Consider the following 23,804-nt stretch of genomic DNA (forward strand, 5'->3'; position numbering starts at 1 on the left):
ACAGGCAATGAAAAGTATGCTTCCAAGTCATTACTGAGCATGTGCAAACAGTCCAACGCAGCTAATAACGTGTATAACACACAGCATGCAGTACTTTTACTTAGCGTGCAGCGTTAGACACCAACGCAACGTGTGCACTGTAAACGGGGTATTGATTTTTCATTGCAGTGAGTTTTTCTGCGTTAAATGCTGTTTTAACGTGCAACTTTAACGTCCCACTGTAAACTTAGCCTCAAAGGAAATGGCAAACTTTTGAACTTATTCTCAATCAATATTGTAGTATGTATATCCCATATGGAAACAAAATGTCTAGGAATAGAAAAAGGCCTCTATGGATGAATAGAAAGGTTAGAGATAAAATGAAGGGGAAAAATAATGCCTATAAGATCCTAAAACAGGAGGGGACCAAGGCTGTATTAAGCAATTATAAGGAGTGCAATAAAAGTTGTAAAAAATAAATTAGGCTGGCAAAGATTGAAGCTGAAAATCAAATCGCTAAGGATATCAAATCTAACCCAAAAAGTTTTACAAGTACATCAACTCTAAAAAAAGAAAGGTTGACTGTATAGGACTCCTAAAGGATGAGGGTGGGAATTCAATGGTGGATGACCAAGGTAAGGCAGAGTTATTAAATGCTTTCTTTGCTTCTGTCTTAACAAGGGAAATATCACTGTTGCAAATTACAGATGCAGAAGAGTCTCAATCTTCTAATTGTAATATTAAATATTTAACGCAGGAAGAAGTGAAGTCAAGACTAAATAAATTAAAAAAAGACAAGGCACCTGGCCCGGATGGCATGCATCCTCGGGTCCTAAGGGAATTAAGTTTAGTTATAGATAAACCCCTTTATCTTATCTTTTGTGACTCTCTTTCAACTGGCAGAGTCCCAGTGGATTGGCGTACAGCCCACGTTTTCCCATTATTTAAGAAGGGCAAAAAATCAGATCCAGGAACTGATAGACCTGTACGCTTAACATCAGTTGTATGCAAACTATTTGAGGGGTTACTAAGAGATACTGTACTGTACATGACTTCATAGTAGAAAATAATCTTATTTCTCAGCATTAACATGGGTTTACTAAAGACAGGTCCTGTTTGACTAACATGCTCAGCTTTTATGAGGTAGTGAATGCTAATATGGATATTGGGAATGCTGTAGATGTGATATACTTGGACTTTGCAAAGGCCTTCGACACTGTTCCCCACAGAAGTCTGGTGCAAAAGTTGAGGATGCAAGGACTAGGGAAGAGTCTGTGTGCAGCATGGATAGGGAACTGGCTAATGGACAGAAAACAAAGAGTTGTGGTCAATGGATCATACTCAAACTGGGTGACTGTTAGCAGTGGGGTCCCACAGGGGTCTGTACTGGGTCCAGTGCTCTTCAATTTATTTATTAATGACCTAGTAGATGCAGTAGTGAGCAATGTTGCTATTTTTGCAGATGATACAAAATTGTGCAGAATCATCAACTCTCAGGAAGATAGTGTCATATTGCAACAGGATCTGGATAGGATGGCTATATGGGCACATAAATGGCAGATGAAATTCAATGTTGAAAAATGTAAAGTCATGCATTTTGGTCTTACCAATGGTCTAGCACCATACAAAATAAATGGGATACAATTGGGGACATCAGTCTTGGAGAAGGACTTAGGAGTACTCATCGACAACAAGTTAAATAATCGAATTCAATGCCAAGCCGCTGCAGCTAAAGCTAATACAATTTTGGGATGCATTAAAAGGGAAATAAAAACTCGAGATGCTAGCATAATATTGCCCCTGTTTAACTCTCTAGTAAGGCCACATCCTGGAATATGGAATTCAGTTCTGGGCACCACATTACAGGAAAGATATTGCAGTTTTAGAGCAGGTGCAGAGTAGAGCAACAAAATTGATACGTGGGACGGAAGGTCTCACTTACCAAGAAAGGTTAGATAAACTGGGTTTATTTAGTCTAGAGAAAAGACGCCTTAGAGGGGATCTAATTAACATGTATAAATACATCAGAGGGCAATATAAAAGCTTGGCGGATGAGCTTTTTGTCCCTAGGCCTTCTCAAAGGACTAGAGGACATGATCTGCGTATGGAGGAAAAAACATATTAGCCATTTATTTAGGAGAGGGTTCTTTACAGTAGGGTTCTTTACAGTAAGAGTGAATAAGATGTGGAATGCATTGCCACAGGAAGTAGTTATGGCAAACTCTATACCTGTATTTAAAGGGGGCTTAGATGCTTTCCTTGCGTTGGAAGACATCCATGGCTACAATTACTAGGTAATGCCTAATGATGTTGATCCAGGGATTTTATCTGATTGCCATCTGGAGTCAGGAAGGATTTTTTCCCTTTTGGGTCTAATTGAACCATGCCTTGTAAGGGTTTTTCGCCTTCCTCTGGATCAACAGGGATATGTGAGGGAGCAGGCTGGTGTTGTACTTTGTTCTCTGGTTGAACTCGATGGACGTATGTCTTTTTTCAACCCAAATAACTATGTAACTATTTTTACTGCTGGCAGGTGATGTCAGTGGAAGTAGCTGCTGCTTGCTTTTTTTGGCAGTTGTAAACAGCTGTTATTTCCCACAATGCAACAAGGCTACCACAGTGTGATGTCAGGACTTCAGAGCTGTGAGGCGTTGACATCACACTGTGGGAGGAGTTTCACCATAAAATCAGCCATACAGACCCCTCCCCCCCCCCCCCCCCCCGATGATCTATTAGAGAAAAGGAATAGATTTATCATGGGAAAGGGGGTATCAGCTACCAGGGCAGTTTCTAGGGTACAATGCACCCAGGGCGAGGGTGTAAACATTGCACACCACCACGGAGCCAGGTATAGGTGCCCGCAGTATAGGTAAGTCAGGTCTATTTGCACTCAGTATAGGTAGCCAGGAATAGGTACCCCAGTATAGGCAGCCAGCTATAGGTCCCCCCAGTATAGGTAGCCAGTCATAGGTGCCCCAGTATAGTTGCCCCAGTATAGGTTAGCCAGGTAGGTGCCTCCAGTATAGGTAGCCAGTATAGTTGCTCCCAGTATAGGTTAGATAGGCAGTTGCCCCCGGTATAAGTTAGATAGGTAGGTGCCTCTAATATAGGTAGCCAGAATAGTTGCCCCAGCACAGGTTAGTTAGGTAATGCCCCCCAGTATAGGTTAGATAGGTAGGTGCCCCCCAGTATAGGTTAGATAGGAAGCTGCCCCCCCAGTATAGGGTAAATTAGGTAGCTGTCCCCCAGCATAGGTGAGGTAGGTAGGTGGAAAGCAGCAAATTTGTGCGCATGAGGCAGGTGGACAAAAAGGGCGCTGCCATTGACTCCCATATTAAATATCGTTTAACAGGCACCAAACAGGAAAAAAGGCTGCCCGTGATAATTTATGTTTTCAAACTGCATCCGTGATAATTAATTTTTCCCAACTTCGCGACCAGTAATGTTTACACAGAAAATAATCCTTATTTATAGTTTTGAGTTAAATTGTAATGTAATATTTAAATAATCACTTTTCATAAATCCTTATTTTCAACATATAAAGCCATCAACAAATAAATCGTAATATACTTTTTATTTTTTATTAACACTCTGTAAAACATTATTACCCACCAAATAAACTGCGCAACAACAAAATCATAATATATCATTTTTCACACTTAATACTTATAAAACACTATTATCCATGTGATAATCCGAGCAATAGCTAAATCTGACGAATAATGGTTACAAACATACTAAACATATCTATCGTATTTAACTAAAACGTTATTTAAAATGTTATCACTTACTGTTTGTAAAACATTATTATCCATATCATCAAGCGATCAGTAAGTACATTGTAATATATTTTTTAGTCTCTAGTTGTAAAACATTATTCACACAATAAAGCGATCACTAAGGGGGATTTAGGGTTAGGCACCACCAGGGGGATCTTAGGGTTAGGCACCACCAGGGGGGTCTTACGGTTAGGCACCACTAGGGGAAATTTAGGGTTAGGCGCCACCAGGGGTGATTTAGAGTTAGGCACCACCAGGGGGGTCTTAGGTTTAGGCACCACCATATGGATCTTAGGGTTAGGCACCACCAGGGGGATCTTAGGGTTAGGCACCACCAGGGGGATCTTAGGGTTAGGCACCACCAGGGGGATCTTAGGGTTAGGCACCACCAGGGGGGGTCTTAGGGTTAGGCACCACCAAGGGGGGGTCTAAGGGTTAGGCACCACCAGGGGGTCTAAGGGTTAGGGCTAGATAGAGGGAGGGTTCGGTGTGAGAATAGGGTTAGGTTTAGTTGTAGTAAAATGTTAGTAATATTTACTAATGTTTTACTACAGTTATTACAAAACTTTTTTAAAAAAAATTATGATCTGATTTTTTGAAATATATGAATTAAGTTTTAATCTGTACTAAATTAATTTTAGTACAGATTTTATCAAAGGTTTATCAATTTTATAATAAAATTTGTTACAAAATATTGTTTAGAATCTTTATAGTAGTATAAAATGTAAAGATATGTTTTTGGATTGTGATCTGGTTAAATCATAAAAAAAAAATAAAAATAACAAACAGTACTGAAACATTGTTTATGTAAAATCCGTTTTAAATCATCATAATTATAATCATCATTGTGAATATACAAACGTTATTGTAATTTTCCGTCTATAATTACAGAGAATAGTGTTTTACCCATACAACATTTACAACATTTCATAGACATTGTTTAATGATTTGAATTTGTAAAACATTATTCTAACTGAAATATTAAAATATAATTGTTTTATAAACGATATTTCTGATTAACGTTTACACCAGGCGCCCTTTTTTCCCGACGCCCTTTTTTGCATATACACAGGAAGGTTCCCCCCACATAATGGAGGGGGGAGTCAGCTGCGGGGAGGGCAGCCCGACCTCTTCCTCCCTTCCTCCCCCCAGGCGGCCCTCCATGCAGAGTGATTGCAGCAGGAAGCGATGTATACAACTCACCTCACTGTGTTCCAATCGCCGCTCACTCGGTCTCCTCCACTGCATTGCCGCTGATACACACACTGCTTCCTGCTAAACAGGAAGCAGTGTGTGTATACCGGCTATGCAGAGCAGGAGTCCAGCGGCAAGTGAGCGGCGATTGGAACGCAGGGAGATGAGTTTTATACAGCGCTTCCTGCTGCAATCACTCTACATCTGAGGGGGGAACACGGAGGGCGGACCGGGGAGAGGAAGGGATGGAGAGGTCAGGCTGCCCACCCCGCGGCTGCGGTTCCCCCCTCCATTACAGCGCCCCCCTCCCTCTGCACTCAGGGCGGCCACACGGGCTGCACGGCCCTAGAAACGGACCTGTCAGCTACTGGTTAGGATGAAGTTCAATTCTTGGTTACGGTTTCTCTTTAAGAACAGGTGTTTTTGTAGATAAACTTGTTATATGAGTTTGAAGATTATGATGTTCACAGTTGTTGTTTTATGACCCTTGCAAGATTGGCTCCTGGGCTGTGAGGCTCACAAGGGGTTAGCAAGGGAAAGGGTGTGAAGACTGGGGGGCCCCATCAGGGTAGTGACTAGAGGAGAGCATCGCTTGTGATCGTGGGAGTGGGGGGTGGTTCTAGAGCTCTGGGGGCCCCAACTACTAACCATCTCTTCCCCTGATACAGAGGACTATACTCCAGATCAGGTATGTTTGTGGCTACACTTGTTATGGGTGTGAAGATCATGATGGCCACACATGTTTTATGACCCTTGTGGGCCCCAAGACCGTAAAGGACAAAAAGGGAAGGAAAGGGGTGTGAACACCGGTGGCCTCATCAAAGTTTCATTGGGGGACCCATGAAGTTACGCCCCTTGGGCCCCATCAAAGTTTGGTTGGGGGCCCCCATAATTCGTAGTACGGCCACTGCCAACATGTATTGTTATTATTTTTATTATATTTGTATTATTATTAAAAAAAATATCTTTTAGATCAAACGCCGCTTTGTTTTATTGCTGTTTATCTGCTGATATATTTTCATTAAAAATGGAGAGTTGTCCAAATTTATATTAAATTGGATCCAAAATAGACTTTTACTCATTGCATAATTGTGTTCCTTTCATATAGTTTATAGGGCATTCCTCAAGCCAAATACTTTTTTGTTTTCTTTAATACTCTAATTCCCTATAAACTAAACAAGCCTTGCCCACAGCTCCTTTTGTGCCTTGGCACTGTAGCAAGGGCTTATGGGAGCTCAGTCTGGGCAGGAGGAGGAGGAGGTTACTAGCCATTGATTTCAGAGGCAGAGGGGAGGAGGGAGGAGGAGAGGGGACTGAATTTACACACAGGCAAGCTGATAGCATCTCCAGCCCTCAGCCTGTGACAATCTGACAAACAGAACATGGCTGCCCTCATTGTATCACAGGAATAAATAATCATAAACTATTGAAGCTGTTTGCAGCTAGATTTGCTGTGTAAACTATCTAAACTTTAGATACGATATATCGACAAGCTACTTGTTATAGTTAGTTTTTCATCTCAGATCCCCTTTAAAAAAATGATTTTCCCCCCCCCTCAATATTGACTAGAAAAGAATTTGCAGAATGATATTAGTGGTAATTGTGTTTTTCTAAAATGCATTTTTTCCAGTTTGTCTAGGATATTGTGGTTCCCAATATATGTGTTTTTATTACATTTTCATGGATTTTATGGCTTACAGCAGTCTGTATGCTCCCCGCTATGCATAAAAGAATTAGATTATAAAATAAAATTAATATGTAATATTTATATAACGTTCAAATACAAATACATTATTGAAGAGGGCCAGCTGGTTATTTTTTAACCCTTATTTACAAAGGCTCAAAAGTGTAAATAAAAATACTGAGACAAAGAACCATTTGCTTGCAAAAGACTCATCTACTTGTTTTAAAGCAAATCTAAACTGTAAAATGAAAGTAAAAATAAACATATATGTCATACTTACCTCCGGCGTAGTCTGCTTATCAATCTCTTTCTCCTCTCCTGTGTCCTGTTTGTCCACAGTGATCATAAGAATTCTTCATCCTCCATTTTAAAAATGGTGATGACCTCATAACAGCTTCAGGGTCAGCACTGGTAAAGAGGAACTCCAGTGAAAATAATGTAATAAAAAAAGTGCTTCATTTTTACAATAATTATGTATAAATGATTTAGTTAGTGTTTGCCCATTGTAAAATCTTTCCTCTCCCTGATTTACATTCTGACATTTATTACATGGTCCAACACGAAGTATCCACAGCACCACGTCAATGATGTATAGCTCTTTTATTGATTAAAATAACAAAGAGATAGCCATAATAGACGCGGTTTCTGACAAGGTCCTTCCTCAAGCTGTGTCAAGCTCTCTCTGAAGTTTATCATAAACACTGCTCTTTATACAGTGACCATAAATACAACATAACCAATCAGGATGCAGGGAGGACACGGAGGACCTGATGGGGAACTGCAGAAAGCCGCATATGTTCCACCCCCTATGACACAAATCCAACTGATCAATCAGAATATCATGTGAATTCAAAATCCCCCCGTTTCGCGACCAATGACCAGGTTGCTTCTTCAGAAGCAGAGGTTTTTTTCTGTGTTCATAGTTCGTGAATACAGTACGGTTGCAGATATGCAACCACATCCAGGTATGTATCACAAGTTTTTCTCATCCTGTCAGCCCAATACATGGCCAATTATAATTCCATCCAATATGTCAATCTTTGCAAAACAGCAGAATGTAAGAGACTGAGGTCCAGACATTGCACTTGTCCGCTGGATTGTAATCCTTTAGTTGCAGCCAGGGAGAGCACAGCAGCAGCAAGCTGTGCATCTGTGAAGTACTGGTGATCCAGAAAGGATATGCAGGCCTGCTGTATACTGTATATACGCGCATATAAGCCTAATTTTCAGCATAAAAAATGTGCTGAAAAGTTATCCTCTCAGCTTATATGCGAGTCAGTGGAGCAGAACGGATGGTGGAGCAGGTTTTGTTACTGGCAGAGAAGTGTAAGGATTGTGCACTAGTGATCCTGCTCCTGCCAGCTGGCGCCCTGCTGTATCCGTGCACCCATCCCCTGCAACATGGTGTGCAGAGTGCGCTGCTCAAGATTACCTGTGTCCCCCGGCTTGTGGAGCAGAGCGTGCTAGGATCGCGGATTTTTCTTGTGTGGCAATCGCTGTGTCTCATTACTATGACTTCTTGAGAAACAGCTGTATGATCCTGGGGCACATCTGGCTATGGGGAGGAGGGCTGACTTATACTAGGGGGACATATGGCTACTGTGGAGGGGCCATATTGGGGAAGGGGTTTATATGCGAGTCAATCACTGTTTCCTGCATTCTGAGGGAAAAGTGGGTACCTCAGCTTATACACGGGTCGGCTTATATGTGAGTATATAAGTGTATATGCTTTTTTCTTATGTTTTTATAAATCATCCTGTATTTATGAACCATGAACCAGAAAAAAACCTCTGCCTCTGAAGAAGCCATCTGGTCATTGGTTGCAAAACGTGCGTTAGGCTATTGACATTATGAACAATGTGTATTCAGGACTTTTTTAAGCTATATCATTTGTATGACTATTTATTGGCATTACTGTTAAAAGTTATGTTTTATGCATAAGATTACTAGGCTGCCTGTGAACCGTCAATGTGTATTTTGTTTGTTTCTGATCTTATATTATATTATATCCTTTTTCCCCAGATACGAATACCAATATTTAACCACTAGCCGCCGCCCATCGGCTGTGGACGCCGAAAGGAAAGCAATACGCCCAAGGGCGTTGCGTCCTTTCGGCATGCCGGGGGATCGATCGAGTCATTGATGACACGCGCTTTCCCCGGCAACTGGCTCCACCCACCCGCGACGACAACCCGCCGGCCGTTCGGAAGAGCCGGCGGGTTTTTAACCCCACGATCGCCGCTACAAAGTGTATAATACACTTTGTAATGTATACAAAGTGTATTATACAGGCTGCCTCCTGCCCTGGTGGTCCCAGTGTCCGAGGGACCACCAGGGCAGGCTGCAGCCACCCTAGTCTGCACTCAAAAACACTGATCTGCCCTCTCTGCCCCCTGATCGCTCACAGCACCCCTCAGACCCCCCCTGCCCACCCCCCAGACCACTGTTTGCACCCAATCACCCCCCTAATCACCCATCAATCACTCCTTGTCACTATCTGTCAACGCAATTTTTTTAAAATTCCTAAACTGCCCCCTGGGGACTCCTGATCACCCCCCCCCACCCCTCAGATTCTCCCCAGACCCCCTCCCCTGTGTACTGTAAGCATTTATCCCCCCTGATCACCTGTCAATCACCCATCAATCACCCCCTGTCACTGCCACCCATCAATCAGCCCCTAACCTGCCCCTTGCGGGCAATCTGATCACCCAACCACACCATCAGATCGCCTGCAGACCCGACGTCAGATCACCTCCCAAGTGCATTGTTTACATCTGTTCTCTCCTCTAAACACCCACTAATTACCCATCAATCACCCCCTGTCACCACCTGTCACTGTAACCCATCAGATTAGACCCTAATCTGCCCCTTGCGGGCACCCAATCACCCGCCCACATGCTCAGTTTGCCCTCAGACCCCTCCTTATCAATTTGCCAGTGCATTATTTACATCTGCTCTTCCCTGTAATAACCCACTGATCACCTGTCAATCACCTGTCAATCACCCATCAATCACCCCCTGTCATTGCCACCCATCAATCACCCCCTGTCACTGCCACCCATCAATCAGCCCCTAACCTGCCCCTTGCGGGCAATCTGATCACCCACCTACACCATCAGATCGCCTGCAGACCCGCCATCAGATCACCTCCCAAGTGCATTGTTTACATCTGTTCTCTCCTCTAAACACCCATTAATTACCCATCAATCACCCCCTGTCACCACCTGTCACTGCTACCCATCAGATTAGACCCCTATCTGCCCCTAGGGCACCCAATCACCCGCCCACACCCTCATAACACCCTCAGACCCCAGCCCTGATCACCTCACCAGTGCATTGCTTGCATCTATTTCCCCCACTAATCACACCTTGAGACACCCATCAATCACCTCCTGTCACCACCTGTCACCCCCTAGCACACCTACCCTTCAGATCAGGCCCTAATTTGCCCCGTGTGGGCTCCTGATCACTCGGCCAAACCCTCAGATCCCCCTCAGACCCCCTTCTGATCACCTCCCCAGTGCATTGATTGCATCTATTTTCCCCTCTAAACACCCCCTGAGACACCCATCAATCACCTCCTGTCACCCCCCTAGCACTCCTATCCATCAGATCAGGCCCAATACAACCTGTCATCTAAAAGGCCACCCTGCTTATGACCAGTTCCACAAAATTTGCCCCCTCATAGACCATCTGTCATCAAAATTTGCAGATGCTTATACCCCTGAACAGTCATTTTGAGACATTTGGTTTGCAGACTACTCACGGTTTTGGGCCCGAAAAATGCCAGGGCAGTATAGGAACCGCACAAGTGACCCCTTTTTAGAAAAAAAGACACCCCAAGGTATTCTGTTAGGTGTATGACGAGTTCATAGAAGATTTAATTTTTTGTCAAAAGTTAGCAAAAATTGATTTATATAGTTTTTTTTCACAAAGTGTCATTTTTCACTAACTTGTGACAAAAAATAAAATCTTCTATTAACTCACCAAACACCTAACGGAATACCTTGGGGTGTCTTCTTTCTAAAATGGGGTCACTTGTGGGGTTCCTATACTGCCCTGGCATTTTAGGGGCCCTAAACCGTGAGGAGTAGTCTAGAAAACAAATGCCTCAAAATGACCTGTGAATAGGACGTTGGGCCCCTTAGCGCACCTATGCTTCAAAAAGTGTCACACATGTAGTATCGCCATACTCAGATGAAGTAGTATAATGTGTTTTGGGGTGTATTTTTACACATACCTATGCTGGGTGGGAGAAATCTCTCTGTAAATGGACAATTGTGTGTAAAAAAAAATCTAAAATTTGTCATTTACAGAGATATTTCTCCCACCCAGCATGGGTATATGTAAAAATACACCCCAAAACACATTATACTACTTCTTCTGAGCACGGCAGTACCACATGTGTGGCACTTTTTTGCAGCCTAACTGCGCTAAGGGGCCCAAAGTCCAATGAGTACCTTTAGGATTTCACAGGTCATTTTGAGACATTTGGGTTCAAGACTACTCCTCACGGTTTAGGGCCCCTAAAATGCCAGGGCAGTATAGGAACCCCACAAGTGACCCCATTTTAGAAAGAAGACACCCCAAGGTATTCTGTTAGGTGTATGACGAGTTCATAGAAGATTTTATTTTCTGTCACAAGTTAGCGGAAATTGATTTGTATTGGTTTTTTTTTTTCACAAAGTGTCAATTTCCGCTAACTTGTGACAAAAAAAAAATCTTCTATGAACTCACCATACTCCTAACAGAATACCTTGGGGTGTCTTCTTTCTAAAATGGGGTCACTTGTGGGGTTCCTATACTGCCCTGGTATGTTAGGGGCCCTAAACCGTGAGGAGTAGCCTAGAATCCAAATGCCTCAAAATTACCTGTGAATAGGACGTTAGGCCCCTTAGCGCACTTATGCAAAAAAGTGCCACACATGTGGTATCGCCGTACTCAGAAGAAGTAGTATAATGTGTTTTGGGGTGTATTTTTACACATACCTATGCTGGGTGGGAGAAATCTCTCTGTAAATGGACAATTGTGTGTAAAAAAAATAAAAAAATTGTCATTTACAGAGATATTTCTCCCACCCAGCATGGGTATGTGTAAAAATACACCACAAAACACATTATACTACTCCTCCTAAGTACAGCGGTACCACATGTGTGGCACTTTTTTGCACCCTAAGTGCGCTAAGTGGCCCAAAGTCCAATGAGTACCTTTAGGATTTCACAGGTCATTTTGCGACATTTGGTTTCAAGACTACTCCCCACGGTTTAGGGCCCCTAAAATGCCAGGGCAGTATAGGAACCCCACAAATGACCCCATTTTAGAAAGAAGACACCCAAAGATATTCCGTTAGGAGTATGGTGAGTTCATAGAAGATTTTATTTTTTGTCAAAAGTTAGCGGAAAATGACACTTTGTGAAAAAAAAAAACAATTAAAATCAATTTCCGCTTACTAGTGACAAAAAAAATAAAATCTTGTAATGGAAACCTAGCCTGAAAGTCGTGGAACTCAATGACTCTTTTGCATAGATAACAACTGGAGTTTCTTAACTCTTTCTGTACTGGAAACAACATTAGACATATGTCTCTGCTCCTAATGTTGTATTTCTTAGCTGTACTACACGTACAAATCATTACATTTTTTTTGTCACTTTAGTGTCTCTTTAAGGTGCTATTTTATCTTAAAGTATCTTTTAAACTTATAACATTATTGATCGGACCCTCATTTAAAGAAATGTAAACTAAACAATTTATAAGTTCACTGACACTAAAAGGAAAAAAAAAAAAAAAAAAAAACTCCAAGCAAACAAAAAAAAAACTGCTCAGAATCAATAGGCATCTCAGAAACCCGTACAGGATGCCATTAAGCACCAATTTCCATTCCCCAAATGTGAGCAAAATGACAGTAATAATCCCATAGAGCAGAGCCCAGCCGTATTATCTTCCTGATCTGCCAACATGACCTTGAACATTCCGACGCGGCGATAAACATTCCAGAGCAGATCTTCGCTTTAATTCAAAATCATAGCTTGTGAGAAAGGCCCGAAACGCCACTCATCCCCCCCAGCTGTAATCTGGTGTTGTCTCCAAAGCTGCAATTTCTGATTGAATGCCTTGTTGTTATGCTCCAACGTTCACTGGGTAGTATATAAAAAAAAAAGAAATAAACAATAAGAGACAAAAAAAAACAAAAACGGTTCCAGTAACATAAACTATGGATAACGGCAGTGGCGTACCTGGGCCATTCGACACCCGGTGCTGGGTATTAAATGACACCCCCACACCAGTGAGTGCGCCGTGCTAAGCGCACCACGACACTGCTCTGGTTAGGTGTGTGTGTGTGGTGGGGGGTGCTATTGTTAGGCATAGGTGAGGGAGCTTAGTGTTAGGTGTAAGTAAGGGGGGAAGGGGATAGTGTTAAGCATGAGGGCCCTTTCACACTTGTGTGGTGGGTCATTTTACTGCCCCTCACCGCTATGCCAATGAAAGCCGATGGCTACTTTCATACAGCATGTGGTGCGCCGGATGTTGCCGATCTACCATGAGCGCATACTGACGTTACCACATGACCTCTGCGATGACCTGCAGTGACGTGCGGAGGACCAGAAGTCATGTAAGTCTATGGCAACACAGAAATTTTAAAAAAGGATGGTGGCGGCGCGCGTAAGCGTACTTTTTACAATATGCTTCCATGCACTTCCATATTTTCCAAACAGGAAGTGACCATAAGCGAACATCACTTCCTGTTTGGATCTCGGCCAGAAGGGGATTACCGCATACTAACATGGTAATCCCCGAAGGCCTGTTTTTGGGGCCGCACTGCTGCCGCCAATCCACAGTCTGAAACCAGCCTAAGTATAAGGTAGGTTAGTGTTTGGTGTATGTGGTGGGGGTACGTGTTAGGCTTAGGTGGTGGGGGCCAGTGCTAAGTGTAGGTATGGGTGGAGGTGTTAGGTGCAGGTATGGGTTAGGTTAGGCCAGCGTATTTGGGGGCCCCGGTTAGTGTTAGGTGAGCAGATTCTAAGGCATAGGTGGGGTGGGGGTACCTCAATCATCAATGCAGTACCCCCATCCCACCTTATGCCTTCTCTGCCAGCCGCCCACTTTTACCTAACACTAACTACTGCAGAGTATTACGAGCGGAAGGAAGCCATGGTGTGCCATTAACCTACTTGTTCCACCACCGGAGTCCACGATGCGTCCTCCTGCCACCGTTCAGCTCTCCCCCTAGCGCCCGGCGTGTCCTCCTTCATTACATGATTACACGTGTGCAGGAAGACATGCCAGCATTATTATTATTATTGTTTTATAGCATTAGGCGGAAAGTGCTGAGAGGAGGTCGGACATCACTGGACTATGGTGGTGTAGCAGGTGAGTTAAAGTCAATGGGAATCGATAAAAAAAAAAAATCAACCAGATACTTACCTATAGGTCCCGCTCTTCTCACAGTCCCTCCATTCCAGCGGTGGCTCCCCATATCCCCCAGGTAGTAGTATTCGTCCAATTGGTCACATACTGCTTTCTGCCGCCAAAGGAGGCTTCGGGAGTCTTTGAGACCCCGAGTGCTCCTGAACTCGGACAGCTCTGTACTTCGCACGTGCCAGTGTGCGAGAGAGGGTGCTTGCGCGTGCACAGTATAGAGCGGCCCATCTATAGGAGCACTCGGGCTCCTGAAGACTACCGAAGCCCCCTGCGGCAGGGGATTCAAACAAAGAGCGGCGCTTAAACGAGGGGACCGGCAGAGGAGTGGGAAGGCTCTATAGGACCCCTAGCCTTCCCTCTCCTTAGGTAAGTATCTTGCTAATTTTTTAAAAAATCGATTCCCATTAGCTTTAATGGGAGCAGCTTCCTTCCGCTCGCAATACCCTGCATTCGGGTGGCTGCAGGAGGTCTCCAGTGTCACCCCCTGCCATGCTGACACCTGAAGCGGATCGCGCCTGCCGCCAGCACGTTTGTACGCCACTGGATTATGCCACCTGTCTCAGACTCTTGTCTTTATTCTTACTGAAAAATGATTCACGGAACAAGAGGTTTTTCGCTACAGACCATTTAGCTTAAATACGTCGAGTCTGTTTACAGTATCATGTTGTATCATTTATGTTGTAAAACAAGCCTTGCTATGTAGATGGATATCTAGCTGTTCTAAGTGCCGCCGTAGCTGGAACGATCCTCCAGCGGGGCCTACGAGTGGAGGCTTCAAGGCTCGGATTGTTTAGCGTCTTCTGCCAATTCTAACCACAGTTATATCTCTCCTACCGCTTTGTTTACTGTCTGCATAAATTTCACTCCAGGCAAAGTTTAAAAGAGATCGCCATTTAATCCGGTTAGGCAGTTCATAAAAATCATTAAATAGAATGTGCAGTATTCTTTTATGGCATAATTCGTTTTTCTTTATTTAGTTCTAAATTACTTTTCATTTTTGTAACTCAAGAAGCTATGAAATATTATAAATGATTAATATTTGCCTGAACCTGCACCTGCTGTTCTCACTGGTGGGTTTCCACATTTTTCCATCTCTGTCCTTCTCTGTCTCTTTCTGTCTCTCTCTGTGTCTCTCTCTGTGTCTCTCTCTCTGTCTCTCTCTCTGTCTCTCTCTCTCTCTCTGTCTCTCTCTCTCTCTGTCTCTCTCTCTCTGTCTCTCTCTGTGCCTCTCTCTCTGTCTCGATTCACAAAACGAATTTGTGCGTGAAAACGATATCGATTTGCGTGAAAACCGTTATCGTTTCGCGTGAAAATTCGCGATTGCTCGCAATGCGAAAAATCGTGCTAAAATGGCCGTGCTAACAGTGAGCACTCTTTTGTGAATCAAGCTACCTGTCTCTCTCTCTGTCTCTCTCTCTCTGTCTCTCTCTGTCTCTCTCTGTCTCTGTCTCTCTCTCTGTCTCTCTCTCTGTCTCTGTCTCTCTCTCTGTCTCTCTCTCTGTCTCTCTCTCTGTCTCTCTCTCTCTGTCTCTCTCTCTCTCTCTGCCTCTCTGTCTCTCTCTCTCTGTCTCTCTCTCTGTCTCTCTCTCTGTTTCTCTCTCTGTTTCTCTCTGTCTCTTTCTCTATCTCTGTCTCTCTCTCTCTCTCTGTCTCTCTCTCTGTCTCTCTCTCTCTGTTTCTCTCTCTGTTTCTCTCTGTCTCTTTCTCCATCTCTCTCTCTGTCTCTCTCTCTCTCTGTCTCTCTCTCTGTCTCTCTCTCTGTTTCTCTCTCTGTTTCTCTCTGTCTCTTTCTCTATCTCTCTCTCTGTCTCTCTCTCTCTCTCTCTCTGTCTCTCTCTCTGTTTCTCTCTGTGTTTCTCTCTGTCTCTTTCTCTATCTCTCTCTCTGTCTCTCTCTCTATCTCTCTCTCTGTCTCTCTCTCTCTCTCTCTCTCTGTCTCTCTCTCTGTTTCTCTCTGTGTTTCTCTCTGTCTCTTTCTCTATCTCTCTCTCTGTCTCTCTCTCTGTCTCCCTCTCTGTCTCTCTCTCTCTGTCTCTCTCTCTCTCTGTCTCTCTCTCTGCCTCTCTCTCTCTGTCTCTCTCTCTGTCTCTCTCTCTGTTTCTCTCTCTGTTTCTCTCTCTCTGTCTCTCTCTCTGTCTCTCTCTCTGTTTCTCTCTCTGTTTCTCTCTGTCTCTTTCTCTATCTCTCTCTCTGTCTCTCTCTCTCTCTCTGTCTCTCTCTCTGTCTCTCTCTCATACATGTTAGGGATGGTTCGCACAGGCGTTTAAATGCTTTTAATGGCTTTCAGTGCGTAGTGTTTGAGAGCGTTGCGGTTTTTTTGGGCTATTGGTGGCTTTTGCAGGGAAGGGCTGGGGTTTGTGTCTGCAGGAAGCAGAAATACGGTATTTTGTTGGCTTTCAGAAGCCAGTAAAATAATGCCTGAGAGGAGAATTAGACATAGCTAAACAGCCTAGGCTAAGTATCATTAGATTGGCGGGGCTACATACCAATATACAGCAATATATAGATATAGGAAGTGTTTCTGATGCTGAAACCAGGATAATTACCGTAAAAGTCAGTATCCTGAATAATTTACTGCATTCTACTATATGTCACTACAGGGCCCCTTTAAGTTAACAAGTTGCACAAAGGATCTGATTTAATGAGAAGGGGGCACTGGGAGCACCGGTGAATATTAGCCTGAGCAGGTGGGTTGAGTTGGAGGGGATGTAAGGGATAGAATGAGGACCCTAAGGCCTGAAAAGCAATGAGGATCTGAATGTTTTGGGGCATTGAAAGAACTTGTGTTGGCCACGCATGCATGGGCAGCGCCACACTGGGGCATGCTGGGGTAATGCCCCCCCCTCCCGGGAATCAATGTGCCCCTCCCCCCACAATTTGAAGTTGGAGCCGCCACTGCATGCATGTAAGTTGATCAAGACTTTAAAGTGGATCCGAGATAAACTTTTAGTCATTGCATAATTGTGTTCCTTCCATATAGTTTATAGGGCATTCCTCAATCCAAATACTTTTTTTGTTTTGTTTGAATACTCTAATTCCCTATAAACTAAACAAGCCTCGCCCACAGCTCCTCCAGTGCCTTGGCAATCTGAGCCTTAGTAGCACGGGCTTATGGGAGCTTAGTCTGGGCAGGAGGAGGAGGTGTTACTAGCCAGAGATTTCAGAGGCAGAGGGGAGGAGGGAGGAGGAGAAGGGAATGACATTTCACAGGCTGAGGGCTGGAGATGCTATCAGCTTGCCTGTGTGTAATGTGACAAACAGAACATGGCTGCCCTCATTGTATCTCAGGAATAAATAATCACAAACTGTTTGCAGCTAGATTTGCTGTGTAAACTATCTAAACTTTTGATAAGATGTATAGACAAGTTACTTTTTATAGTTAGTTTTTCATCTCGGATCCGCTTTAAGCTTTGCTTTGGACTTGACTCTGATGTTACTTCTAGCATGCTTGTTCACGAAATCCCAATGTGTGCCTCAGACTCTACAACCCAAAGATCCCCCAAGCACCCAGGCAGTGAGCCCTTTGTAAAGGAAAGTTAAGATGGCCTTCTCCCTATTCTCCTCACTACAGGTCTCCTCTGTAACTAAACAGTAATGAAGCGCAGGTTACGCAGTAAAAGCGCATAAATGCAAAAAAGTGAAAGTGATTTGTGGGTTGTCTCAGCCCCGATCCACAACACGAACACCCAGCTTTACGTTTTAACGACAAACCCACTTTAAGAGATTCATTGGAATTTACATCTACGACATATGATCTAATAACCACACATGATAAATGACTGCTGGGCGAGATAAGACTGAGAATGTAATATAGACCGTACCCAGATGCAATTAAATATGTGCACAAATCAGCTGTTTTAATATGTATACCTTGCGCTGCGTGCGAGATGCGCGAGGACTGCAGATTATGCCGTTCATGGTGGAGGGTGAGCCCAGCTTTACGTAGAATAAAGGAACTCATTCTAAAATTAGCATCCTTTCAGTGTAACCATTTACCAGCGTGTTCAGATAAACAACACAGCGCAAAACCAGGCAATGTACTCACTCCCATCTACTGAACCACACGTATAGAAATGATCTGTAGCAGTCTCTAACCAGCTGCTGGCATCTCAAACACATATCTTGTATCTGACCTTTTCTCGGCCAGGACGCTAAATGCATAGTTCCCAACTGTCCCTCTTTGGGAGCCCTGTCCCTCTTTCCTCCTCATTTGTCCCTCTTTCAGGACTTTGTCCCTCTTTCTATGTAAATATATCAGTGCTGGTCGTAATGGAAAAATGTACGCTTACGGATCGTTATGCGTAATTGTACGCTATTACGCAATTACGGTTACAGCGTAGGAAATTATGTACGGGTCATCATTGTAATTACGCGTTAACGTTACGCAGTTACGCGTAAGGATACCGTAATGTGGGCGCTTACGCTACGATATTGCCCTTAGTGCCGTAATACCCATTAACGCGTACGTTTTGACGCATGCACGGCTGATGTGTACGCAATAGACGTCACTGTGAATGACAGCTATTGCGTACGCATCCTCCGTATGTGTCAAAACGTAGGCGTACGCACGCGTTCCGAGCACGCTCAGCTTCAAAGCCTATTGGTTGCTTAGGCTGTAGCTCCCAACCAAACATGTTGACTGATTGGCTACTCTTAGAAAAGGGGAGTTGTACGTTAGTAATTAAGCGTAAAATTGCGCGTAAGTTAGCGTAAAATTACGCATACCTACGCAATTACGGTAGACGGCGTAATTACGGTACCACTTTACGGCTTACGTGTACATAATTATGCGTAAGACCGTAAGTTGCGAGTAACGCTTACGCGTAAAATTATAGTAAATTACGATGCATAATTACGCGCATGCGTAATTTCGGCCCAGCACTGAAATATATATATATTTCTCTACAAAAAAAATGTGTTTGATTGACTCTAAACTTTATTCTCATCCTTTAAATTGATATATTTATTATTTTCAAATGTTCATATGAAGGAAAATGAAGTAGGACAGAAAGGACCAGTGTGGTTTGAATGATAAAACAACATATTTTTCTTATGAAATCTTTATGGTATGCATGACTAGGGGTGTGATGGGGGTGTGACCAGGGTGTGGCAGGGGCGTGTCTTAAGTGTCCCTCTTTCTCATCTCAAAAAGGTGGGAGGTATGCTAAATGTAAAGTTAGCCATACATCTAGCGATGACTGGTAGATTCGACCAAGAGACAAATCTCTCTTTGATCGAATCTGTTGGCTTCCCATACACCGCAGGCCGATTACCGATCAATTTCAAGGCCTGATAAAGCAATCCGTGCTTGCCCACGTGCTTGCCAAGGTATACATGGGCGCGTGTGCATCCTAGGACAGGTAAACTATGCTGCACTGGGCAATGGGGGGTAGCACATTTGACATTAGGGGGACAGTGCCAGGGGTTTCGTCGCGTTCGTCGCTTGCCCCGGTATCACATGTGGTTATAGATGCAAACCCGATCGACCACGCAAGCCCGATATCTTGCCTTGTTATCATGTCCAATTGATACATGCAACCAATTTGGGCCCAAAATTGGTCGCATTGGTGACCGTGCATGCTTTTGGCTGCACCGTTTTTTTATTCGATTCTATAATTATTAGCAAGAATGATTAGTGTCAAGGAACTCTAATTTCCTCCAATCAGAGTTCCTCTAATTTTTTCCTCCAGTGGATTTACCCCCCATAATTGCCCATACACTATAGTAGGTACATAAGATTAGTAGAGATGTTCAATGAGATGCTTATCATTCTGACTTGCATACAAATGTAATGCATATTGTATGCAATTTGGAAAATCAATTAGAACTTGCTGTTGATTTTGAATGGCTCATTTCCAAGCTGCATATATTTGCATGAAGTTTGCAAGAAAACCAGAATTCTGAGAGAGCCACGCTGCTGGGAACTACAAAATGTGGTTCAGTGTCGGTTGGTCCTGGAAAAATGTGCTTCCCGTACAAGCCAGGGGCCCAGGGCCGGCCCGCTCATGAGGCGGGGTGAAACATTTGCCTCAGGCGGCAAACTTCTAAGGGCGGCACCCGGGGGGGGGCGGCTGCCGAGTCGGAGGGGTAGCGGGCAGGTCGGGGGTATTGGGCCTAGCGGTGGGGAGGTGGGGAGGGGGGTCGGACCCCTCCCTCGCCTGGGTCCCCCGATCTGCGCTCCCCTCCAGCCTGTAATTAGGAAGCTGCTGATCGTAAGAGGCACGGGCGGGGAGGACTCACCTTTTCCGCGTTCCAGCGAGCACTCCACTGACATCACTTCCTGCATCGCCGCCCACTGTATTGTAAGTGGACGGCGATGCAGGAAGTGACGTCAGTGGAGCGCACGATGGAACGCGGATAAGGTGAGTCCTCCCCGCCCGTGCCTCTTACGATCTGGCAGCAGCTTCCTAATTACAGGCTGGAGGGGAGCGCAGATCGGGGGACCCAGGCGAGGGAGGGGAGGCAGCTCTCTCCTAAATTTGCCTCAGGTGGCAAAAAGTCTAGGGCCGGCCCTGCAGGGGCCAGAGGAGCAGTACCAGAAAAGGTAGTGCGGCTCACCTCAACTCACTATTCACCCCTCCTCCAAGCCAGGATTTATACTTTTTCTGCCCCTAGGCCAACTTTCTTGCAGCTTCCCTTCCATGTGCAGCTCCCCCTCCTATCCCTTGTGCAACCCCCTCTTCTGTGTGTAACATTCATGTACAGCAGCCTCCTTCAGTCCTATGCAGGTCCCTTGGGCAGCAGCTTCATATTTCCATGTGTTGCTCCTTATCTGCAACCTCTGTATTCCATTTGCAGCCTCTTCTTCCATATGCAGCCATCCCTCTTCCATGTCCAGCCGCCCCTTGGCCAGCTGCCGCCCAAGGCCCAGGCATTAGTGGCCTTTATTGAAATCTAGCCCTGCCCCCCTAACAACACACTACATTACAAACCTCCTTATGGATAAGTTCATTAAAAAAAATTATCCCTAGTGATTGGTGCCGTTTAATCTCCGTACACACACTTTCCGCGCCAGTGGTGTAAAAGAAATGATGCCTGATGATGGTGACGGCACGCTACTGATCGGATCGTTAGTGGACATTTTCAACTGTGGAATCGGAACTGCATCACCAGCTACACGCAAGGTTCATGAATGAAGCAATCATTTGTTATTGTTTCATACGAATGACTTTCAAATCAAGACTGATTATCGTCCCAACTGATCTGCCAGGGCGGATCAATCAATGTTGTTGTGGGCAACCTTTTGTTTTTTAATGTTTCTCGGCATTCCTTGTTCTTCATGGGTGATGGTGGTCCATGCTGACCATCTCTATTGCTAGGGTCATTAGCCTTTGTGAGGGTATTGTTCACAGGGCTGGTTCTCTCATGAAGCAAGGTGAAACATTTGAATCAATTGTGGGCAGCACGGTGGCGTAGTGGTTAGCGCTCTCGCCTTGCAGCGCTGGGACCCTGGTTCGAATCCCAGCCGGGCACTATCTGCAAAGAGTTTGTATGTTCTCTCCGTGTCTGCGTGGGTTTCCTCCGGGCACTCCGGTTTCCTCCCACATTCCAAAAACATACGGATAAGTTAATTGGCTGCCCCCTAAAAAAAATTGGCCCTAGACCACAGTACTTACACTACATAATATAGACATATGGCAATGGTAGGGATTAGATTGTGAGCTCCTTTGAGGGACAGTTAGTGACAAGACAATATATATATATATATACACTGTACAGCGCTGCGTAATATGTCGGCGCTATATAAATAATAATAAAAAAATAATAATAATCAAGAGGCAGAGACAACAGGGGCAGAATGTTTGTACTGTGTTCACACAAACAGCATGCAGTCAGAGTAGGAGGAGAAGCGAGAGGTGAAGAGGTCATCATTAGGGAAAAGCAGCTTGTTGTGCTGTGTGAGGAGTCTGACAGTGAGTGAGGAGGGGGAGGCAGGAGAGCAGCAGTGTGTCATTTGACTTGCACAGCAGAAGGGAGGAGGTGGCACTGCTGTCCTGACTGAGAAGGAATCTGTTTTAGAGTAGACTAGGGCCAGAACTCAGAACTTCCTCTCTGCTCTAAAAGACACAACAACATAATAACCTTTAAACAAAAAAACATTTCTTTGTTACACCTGATACAAATCCTAAAATAAATCTGCACTATTTCTACTTCCTGATTTACGTCAGCGGACATATTGTTAACATCATGTGCTTTCAAATGGCCTTATCTGCCATGGCAGTCATGTGACACAGGGGAGTGATCAAATTACAACTTGTGATTAATAGACACAAATGAGTGGGAATTAGACAGGCTAAACTCTCTAAATACATACAGGGTGTATTTCTCTCCGTGTTCCTTTTCTCCTGTGCAGAGAGTTTAGGTGAAGGGGAAGCCAATTAACTTATTTGTATGTTTTGGGATGTGTGAGAAAACTGAAGTGCCTGGAGGAAACCCACACAGACACGGGAGAACATACAAACTCCATGCAGATAGCATCTTGGCTGGGATTCAAACCAGGGGCCTAATGCTGCAAATGGTGCTATCCACTACACCAGTGTGTTGCTGCCCTAATAGTAATATTAGGCAGCACGGTGGCGTAGTGGTTATTACTCTTAATTTGCAGGTTGGGTCCTCAGTTCGTATTCCAACCAGGACACTATCTGCATGGAGTTTGTATGTTCTCCCCCTGTCTGCATGGGATTCCTCCGGGCACTCCGGTTTCTTTCCGCATCCCAAAAACATACAGATTGACTTTCCCCTATATTGGGCCTAGACTACGATACTTACACTACACAATACATACAGTACATAGACATGTGACTATGGTAGGGATTAGATTGTGAGCCCCTCTGAGGGACAGTTACAGTATGTGACGAGACAATATATACTCTGTACAGCGCTGCAGAAGATATCGGCGCTATATAAATAATATCTATCTATTTATCTATCTATCGCTACGTGGTTTATTTACCTGAATGATAAAATAATGTTTACTTTGAAGCAAACCTGAGCTATAGTTAATAATTACCCAGTTACATTCTTGTAGGGGTTGAAATGTGTTTTAGTGGTGACGTTACTGCTTTTCATCAACAGGGGGCAACATAAGCACACATACAGAGCCTGCTGCATCTATTCCAAATCATCACCTCTGACTGGACTTGCAGCTCAATGTTTTCTGTGGACTGTCCTGTTTTTGATGAACAGAACATCTTGAACATCTAGGATTATCTGTGTTCCAAGCATCTTCACAAGTACGTGATATATATATATATATATATATATATATATATATATATATATATATAGTCTGTAATTTGCTGTAGGATGTTTGTGCGGACGAGAGATCCCCTCTCTGTTCAGAAACACTGACCATCATGATTGATTCTCTCCCAGGAAGTACACAGAACAAGCTGGAATAAGGCGATGCAGGTGATTACTTTGTAATGAAATCCCTGATCGTAGAATTTAGCAGGAAGCGTGAGCTGTTGTTAGTTCATACATTTTATTCCTAGCTCTTCTGTGAGAATTATTCACCTGATGCATGGTACTGAGCGACCTCATGTATGTAATGATCTCATGCTATTGGCTTATTGGCAGGGCGTTTATACGTTAGCGACCGATGTCACAGTCGCTGTTGATGGTAATGTGTCAGCGGTAACACAAGGACTTAAAGAAGAAAAGAGCCTTCTGGGTGTGAAGGAGAGCCAGGCAAATATTTAAAGCTCTGTATATAACAGGTCCTTAACCCCCTTGGTAATATGATTCCT

General features: G+C 44.1%; 1 long non-coding RNA gene and 1 pseudogene across 2 annotated transcripts in view; one reads left to right on the forward strand and one right to left on the reverse strand.

Annotated features, from left to right (window-relative positions):
• The window catches only part of LOC137522402 (uncharacterized), a 250,600-nt gene that overhangs the window by 35,450 nt on the left and 191,346 nt on the right, over window positions 1-23,804 (forward strand). The gene's annotated exons all lie outside the window — the stretch shown is intronic.
• Window positions 15,088-16,294, reverse strand: LOC137521251 (octapeptide-repeat protein T2-like; annotated as a pseudogene).

The sequence above is a fragment of the Hyperolius riggenbachi genome, chromosome 6 (genome assembly GCF_040937935.1).
Source record: "Hyperolius riggenbachi isolate aHypRig1 chromosome 6, aHypRig1.pri, whole genome shotgun sequence".
Taxonomy (NCBI): domain Eukaryota; kingdom Metazoa; phylum Chordata; class Amphibia; order Anura; family Hyperoliidae; genus Hyperolius; species Hyperolius riggenbachi.